The 8,282-nt window shown below is 34.0% G+C and overlaps 1 long non-coding RNA gene across 1 annotated transcript in view; it reads left to right on the forward strand.

Annotated features, from left to right (window-relative positions):
• The first annotated feature begins 1,409 nt into the window (after positions 1 to 1,409).
• The window catches only part of LOC138710893 (uncharacterized), a 324,613-nt gene continuing 317,740 nt past the window's right edge, over positions 1,410 to 8,282 (forward strand). Inside the window, exon 1 of the long non-coding RNA XR_011335320.1 lies at positions 1,410 to 1,477. This is a non-coding gene — a long non-coding RNA (uncharacterized lncRNA). The remainder of the gene's footprint in view (positions 1,478 to 8,282) is intronic.

The raw sequence follows: 8,282 nt of genomic DNA on the forward strand, positions 1-8,282 counted from the left end.
ACCCAGAGTTTGGTCACATTGAACTACAAGTTTAGTGAACACATACCTGTTTTGTGCAGCAACCGATGCGGAACGGACCTAACTACTGACACTGGGCATATAAACTTGTACAGTCAGCTCAGGAAAGAAACTAGTGTATTCATCTGCAAAACACTGTTTTAGGAAATGATTATTGTCTATATTATATAAAAACATGCATGATTATTTATAATTGAAAAGTAGACCTATTTAATAAATATCGTAATTGTAATAACTAATAAGCAAAACATGGAAAGACTTTCGTAGCAATAAAAAACTATACCCTCTGTTCAAATATGTACATTTTACGGCTGTAGAATTCAGCAGTCCTCTTCAAATCATTTATATTGAATGACTATGTACTTTTTAAAATGTCGAAAGAAAATGTTCTCTTTCTTTCGGATACGCAATATGTGTATTTCGGGAAATTTCTTTCAATTTCACAAGAAGTCACTGGTGCGTACATAAAATGTGATACACTGTGTGTATCGGCATGACCCTCGTCCACCATAAGATTCAAACCTTTACTTTTTGTAATCGAGTCATTTGAGGTGGAGTAGACTGTATGTATATGGTCTGGTTGTATGTTTCAATTTCCTATATATGTTGGCAAGAAACGGTTTCAACTAGACTAATAATAATCAACACCTATCCATGTTACAATCGGTACTCATTTTCTATTGTATTATGCGCTGACTATACAAAAGGTGTTGTGAGCGTAATTATGCTATCATCTATATCCTATAGCACACTTAACCTATTTTCTTCACTCGGTGACCAAACACTGGCATTTACTAATTTCATTCCACAATCTTAATTTACTTGGAGTGTACTATAAGTAGTAACATGAGTTGTTGCCAGGAAATGAAAAATTCTAAATTATAATATATTATTGTTTGCTGAAGTATTTGATTGTATTTTGTGTTTTCTTTAAAACAAAACTTTACAGTTAGAGACTCCAATTTGAGGCTTCGTTCAAGTTCATTTTTTCTCTGTCTAATAGCTATTGCTTAATAATTTGTATATAAAATTATATTTACTAACTGAGACATATTAGTTGCATTATGTTCAATTCATTACTGATTTAGCGGTTACCGCGTCTGGCCGCGAAACCAGGTGACCCGGGTTCGATTCCCGGTCTGGGCACGTTGCCTGGTTGAGGTTTTTTCCGGGGTTTTCCCTCATCCCATTATGAGTAAATGCTGGGTAACTGTCTGTGCTGGGTCCCGGACTCATTTCATTGGCATTATCACCTTCATCCCATTCAGACGCTAAATAATCTAAGATGTTGATAAAGCGTCGTAAAATAAGCCACTAAAAAATTACTGACTTAATCGCTTTAGTTTGTAATTTTCCACTAGGTTATTATTTGCACTTATTATTTTCCACAGGAAACGTTGGCTGATCTGGTGCAGAAGATCGCTACATGCGGTACTGAGGGAAGAACCACCTTCATATAGTAAGTTACTAAACATTTATATAATATTATGTCTTTCATATTTATGTTTTGAAGTTTTGTACTTGTCCGTTATTAAAATTTGTATTTATATTGCAATTAAGATCAGGCGGTAGAATAAATTTCGTACTATTTTGTCTGTATATTAATTCGATACATTAATGACACTTTGTTTGTGACTTCAGATGCGTTTAAAATTAAAAAAAAACTAAATGTAGTAGGTACCTCTTTCTTAAAAGTATAGACCTATAGTAGTGACGTCATAGTCTAGTTAGTGGAAAAAAAATATGCAGACCAGTAATTTTTAATATCGGTAAAATCAATATTTATGCTGCCTTACAAGGTGACGTGTTAATGTAACAAGAAGGAATGTGCCGATGAGCTGATAAAAAGTAGGTGTCAAGTGTCAACAGCAATAGGTATACAATGCATTTATTATATAATGAAATCCGTTAATATCCTTTTATCTGCTGGAATAAAAGATGAGTGCACAGTAAAGATGAAATTCAAAAGAATGTTATTTAACCCAAACTATTTCTAGTGGAGTAAGATGTAAATTTCAAAATCTTGTTTGGAACGACGCTAATATTTATTGTGTATGCAAAGTTAATGTCATAAAAAATGCAATATTCTAATGTGACTAGATAATGTAATGCGCTCGTGAAATTTATGAAGATAATTTTACAATTTTTGTTTTGTTATTTTTTTTCTCTACGAAAAGAAAATAATTTTTACAGCTTTATTGGACTAAGATAATGTTGCAACTCATTAACCCAAACTTAAGTAATCCTACGAATATATTGAGTGTTTTTGTATTTAAAAAAATGTGGAGGGTATAGATACGTAGAGACTATATGATATTGCCTTAATACTCTACATTACTATTACTCGAAGCTCGATATAGCGAACATCATTTCATTCCTAAGAGATTCTTCTTTTCCCCGATATTATGTCTTTGAAAATTCTAGTTCTGGTAACGTTGCTGACAAAGACTATGTGTAGGGGAGAATTGGGTAGTATCGGACATCGGGTAATATCGGACAGTGAGTTTCTTTCATCTACCACCAGATGGTAGTACCTGAATGACATGGTTACGTTTCTGTATGCAACATCACAGAAACGTAACCATGTTATTCAGATACTATCATCTGGTGGTAGATGAAAGAAACGCACTGTCCGATATTACCCGATGGCCGATACTACCCAACTCTCCCCTACGAGTTGTTATAACAAGCTTTCTCTTCTTTCGCAGAGAGGATTTGTAGTATTGCTTATAGAATAGGTAAATTTATTTGCATCAGTGGCATCTCTTGGGGTCAGATGAAATATTTTGTCTCTCTCAGAGTTAATGTTTAGAGAGTTTGTTGCTCAAATAAATTAATTCTAAAAGGGTTAATGATTTTTATTCGAAGGTAGAACCGTAAACACCCAGATAGTCATCGAACCGATTAATTTTAAAACCCTGATTAACTGATAAATTGTGTTTTAATAGATTAATCGAACCGATTAAAAATTAACGTGTGGTGAGAAAAACAAAACGTCTTGTGAAGTCTGTATAGCACAATATCTGTATGTAATTTTATGCGGTAAACTCTTTAGCTATGATTTACAAGTCATTAGTGTAAACTGAGTTTCTTGCTTTAGAAGGGTAAAGACAATAAATGATATTGTAAGCACTGTCCAACTACGCACAAATCCTTCCTTAATGTCTATTTTCTTTGAAAGTGCGGCTTAGGAGACCATTTACTTACTTACACAAGTTATGGAAAGGATGTACGTACCGGTATATTTTACTTTATCTTGCCGATATATTGTCCTTTGTCAAAGAAACTACCAGAATGTAGCTGGAAGTTTGCATTTGAAAAAAGATAAGTGATCGGAGAAACAGTATTTCTTGAAATTGAGTACCTACTTCTGTTTTATCCACATGCACCTGACTCTGTCCATTAGTTGTTTATGAAAATGTCAAGGCTTAGCTTTCGGTGGCTTCAGATTATCAGTTCACCTTCAAATATTGTCTTTGCTTGTTATTCAGAGGTTTTTGTATTCAGTGTTACATATTTTTGAACTTTAGTTACATGTCTGGATTATGAATCGTTGTGTGGGAAACTTGGTGAATGTTTCTGATTTATTTTGTAAGAAATGCGGAAAATCATCCAGTTATAGTGGAAGCACAAGTAGTCTAAAATATCACCTTAATTAAATGTCTTCTTCTATTCCATGGTAGTTTTACGGTTACTAACGTTGCTATTTCAAGTTTATCTTCTCAATCAATGATGAGACACCTACTAGTGAAGCTTGTAGGTCAGTGACGGCTCCTGAACTTTTGGATTGGGAGAGCTGCAGTAGATTTTGGTACATACAAATTTCACTTCTTGATATCATTACTAATAAGTATAGGACAAAAATAAATGCACTACATATCCAAAAACAAAAACTTTCTGACTTAGTTGGGAGATGTCTGTGGCATCATTTGCTAATCGCTAAAAAAAACTAATACCATCGATTTCAGTCTGAATTTCTGATCGGCAGACACTCAACTTGCAATCTACCAGTTCATTCTGAATTGTCTTAGAATTACCTTTAAACAGTGGCATGTTCCAAATGATTTTGAGAGGCTCGATTAGATTACTCACGGACTGTAGCAACCCACAAAATACACCAGAGTCCTTCGAATCGTTTTTTCATCATGTCCCCTAAGGGGAAGTTCATATTGGCCACAAAAGTTGATAACTTACAATCAATATTTTTTTTTAATAATTTCACGATTTTTTCTCACTTCTTGATCATGTTTGAGAATGTTTGTTCTGTTCGTTTCACTTAATTGCGCAGCAATATTAGTTTTGCCTAACATAGCCAATGAAACAATATTTTTCAGGTGAGATTTCGAAGATTCGTGCTTTTAAATTTTTAGGGGCAAATGTCCTAAATCTGTCACACCACTCCTAGTCTAAGCAGTATCACCACCGAAGAGAAGGCAACCACAAATGCTCAGCGTAAATTTCATTGTTATACTTCCTTACATTATATGCACTATTTCGGCTGGATGAAGCTTGAGTAAGATTTAAGTCGGGTAACGAACGACCCTTTAATTTCACTTCGTTACATCAATTTTCTCCTCAAGGGAAAGTTGAGAAAAATAAAATTAATATTCTGTAATTCACACACACTCATGCTTGCACATTTTTGCACTGGTTAAGTTACGGTACTAAAACGTCACTCCAAAGCATCACTCAGATATACTGATGGTCAACAATTTTCTAAAACTGGAAAAGAAGTCTCTTTCGTATTTTACGTGCTATATCAAAAGGATTATACTTGTGCAATCACTTTGAGTTAAAGCAAATATCAGGTTCTGCTGGAGACTGGATATATACGTAATAATAAGGCAAAAGAGAATATTAATTTCGTTATATTAACTCGATAAGATTCTACAACAATAAGTATGTGAAGAGAAAATAAAAATTTTGTCATTAAGTTTCAAGGGAATAGAGAATCCATTTGACGTAGCATTACAATAGCGGTGTGGGAGAGGAGGAAAGATCTTCCCTTGTCGCCTGGGTCTGCAAGCCACTGCAGCGAAATATGGGTTTTAAACAGCGGCAGTTTCCCTCTGCTTCCCTTCACCTCTCTACCCCCTGACCTAGCAAGACATATACTCTATGATCAGTCCCTCCCTGCAGATCCCAGGACGACTTTGAATGCAGTGTCAATTCCAGTACAGTCGACGCGCAAAAAGATAATGCATAAGATAATAGTACACATTCCCGGCCAGATGAAATATAAAGCAATTTACCAATAAAAGCTGTAACAATTCTTCTACAAATTAAAATACAGTAAATATTATTTTTATTTTCCTGTCAAAGCAGGGAGTGCTGCAGCTCCGCAGCTCTTATGGACGGCCCGCCCCTGCTGTAGACGCTAAAGAAAATGAAATAAAGAATATAGGCCTACATGTAAAATATTTTCGACGTATTGACGGTTTGGCTTTAGCAAAGAGATGTGATTGTAAATAAGTGTAAACTGAAAAGTTTATTTTATTTCAAACTTTTTGTATATTACATCAGTGCCAATTGCTTCTTAATAAGAAATATTTGCGATGTACATCAATATAATTAAAATATTTGTAAAAAAAAAACATGTTCTACTTTATAGCATATGGAATTATTACAAAATGATAGGTATCTTTGTTCAAACTTACAAACACACGATTAACCGATCGATTAATATATTAAATGCATTCGGTTGACCGATAAAACATTTTAGTCGACCGTAATGATAAGTAAGTTGTTTTGGAAGTTTCTGTCTTATACTTTTTTAATTACAAATATCTAATATTGCTGAATTTCATTTATTTTTCATTACTCAAAGTAATAACTAAAAATCTAATTATTACGGCAAGAATACAAAAATTGTAAATACTGTCATTATAAGATAATTAAGTTATATTTTATTTCAAAATATATGAGGAGCAAACAGTAGCTTACTGATGCATTGAATTTCATTTCACTGGTGTCGAAGACATTTGATATCGCGAGAAATTACTCAAGTCGAATGTAATGGCCATTGTCATCATAATCATAATTACATTTTAATTAGAAAATTATAAGAATAAGTTAGTCTGTCATATTTCTAATTGTTTTTTTTATTTAGACAATGTTTATTACTTAAATTCTGCAATTATTTCTACCATACTTGAAAAGAAGTATTTGTGTAACGCAGAATTCGATAATTTGTTTTATAAATTTTAGCCACTTATCATTACTTGGGTTCGCTGTAAGTGAATGTGAAACGCTTCTAAATAAACTACTCAACAAGCAATTTCAGTTAATAGTTCATGTAAGTAATATTTTAATGTACCAATATATCGCAGAAACGTACTTAGTACGTGCTTTACATTACAAACTTCAACTTAGCGCAGATAAATAAGTGATTTAACTGGAAATAAAATTTTGAAGTTAACATGTAACTTCAGTTTGATGGTTGTTATTGGCAACCGACAATACAGCGTGGTGGGAGGCACAAGTCAAAACGAGAAGACCGTCGGCAGTATTCGGATGACAGGCCAATGACCTCCAGTAAGCCACCATGATCCTCACGAACGCCACCTCCCAGTGTTCTGAAGCTAAGGGATATCACGCCTCAAGATCACAAAAGTCTGTCCCGCGATATTAAAGGGCCCCTTCCTTTAAGGCAGTTCCACACAGAATCTTACGCTCAAGTGACTAAGGTACACCGTTATATTACATATGAATGTTTTGTCGCCAAATTTTGCTTTCGGAAAATAAAAAAGTCTTAAAATATCTCTATTGTCAACTTCGAATTTATTTGTAAATAACAACTTACTTACTTAGGGAACCCATTGCTGCCCTCACATAAGCCCGATATCTGCCCCTATCCTAAGAAATAGTGCTGCTTATGATTAGGTTTTTCTCCGGAGCGGTTGTTTGCACGCTTTCAATCGGAGACCTCCGGTTACCTCCGATTGATGCCGCGCAGGTTGTATATGTGCTGCGGCGCAGACATACACTTTCCGCTGAGCATTCCTTTAATCGGATCAGGTAGTGATTGGAGTCCGCTGACGCCCGCGTATCTTTTAGAATAAGTTGTAATTTGTTGTTGTTTATTTTCTCTTTTTTATTTACCTCTCTCTCTTTCTTCGGCTCTTCTTTTTTTCTTGTTTTGCTTGAAGTACCTATGTATGTGTTAGCTGACAGATTTTTTTTTTCTAGTTTTGAAATTCATAGTATATGTGGAAAGGCATATTAGTGTTATGTCATTGATCAAATTAATAACATTAAAATTAACTGAAAACTAACGCAGAAGTAAAGCTTTTCAGTAGCTAATGTAAACATTTATAATTTTACTGGAAACACTCGTTTATTCACAAACAGTTTTTGTCAATTATTATTCTAATCGGTTTATATTAACGTAAAATATATTAACGGAGCTTCAGAATGGAACAAAAGAAACGTGTGGTATCAATGGTTTAAAGTTTACTGTCCAAAATAATTTATTAAGATTCTTCACCAGACAGGATTGCGATCATTGTGTTAAAGGGTGTCAGTATTTGAACTGCCTCTTCTAAAACGCATCACTCTTCCTCTGTAATAAAAAATATAAGCGGATATCAACTTAAGGATAATTGTAATTATATTATTACCACACGTTTCTTTAGTTTAAGAATGAAACTCAATATTTTAATCCAATAACTCAAGTTGCCTTTTAAATATTCCATAAAAGTTATGTATGATTTTTATTGCCTCGAAAGTTACGTTTTATAGAAATTTCAAGACTTTTTTTATAGACTGTTTACCTTTGCAACAATAACACTAAAGCAGTTTAAAAAATCTTATCAAATGTTTTCCGTAATTTTAAAACTACGAAAACGATGATATCACTTATTAACCGTCAATGTGTATCTGAATGGTAATGATTTATTTTTGACAGCAAGTACGAGTACCACAACCGCGACTCTTAATGTTAGCCTAAACACTTACATACCTACATTTTAAAATTTAAACCTACTCAGAGAATCTATCTAACCTGGTCCACGCCATAGAGATTTCCAAATACGGACCTGTTAGCGTCCTAGGAGCGTTTGGAATTTCTGGCAACACAATCACAAACTCATATTTCATTTCAAGTAAGCGGCTCATCACTGAAGTTTGGAGTTTCATCCCGTAACAATATGCTGGATCAATCTTAGATGGTCCTTTTTTGCTGAAATTCTTCTACTTTTCAGTTTTTCATTCGCAATGTTACTCTGTCTGCACACAAAACCACGAAATTATTTATTAGAACTTTT

Source organism: Periplaneta americana, chromosome 12 (genome assembly GCF_040183065.1).
Source record: "Periplaneta americana isolate PAMFEO1 chromosome 12, P.americana_PAMFEO1_priV1, whole genome shotgun sequence".
Taxonomy (NCBI): domain Eukaryota; kingdom Metazoa; phylum Arthropoda; class Insecta; order Blattodea; family Blattidae; genus Periplaneta; species Periplaneta americana.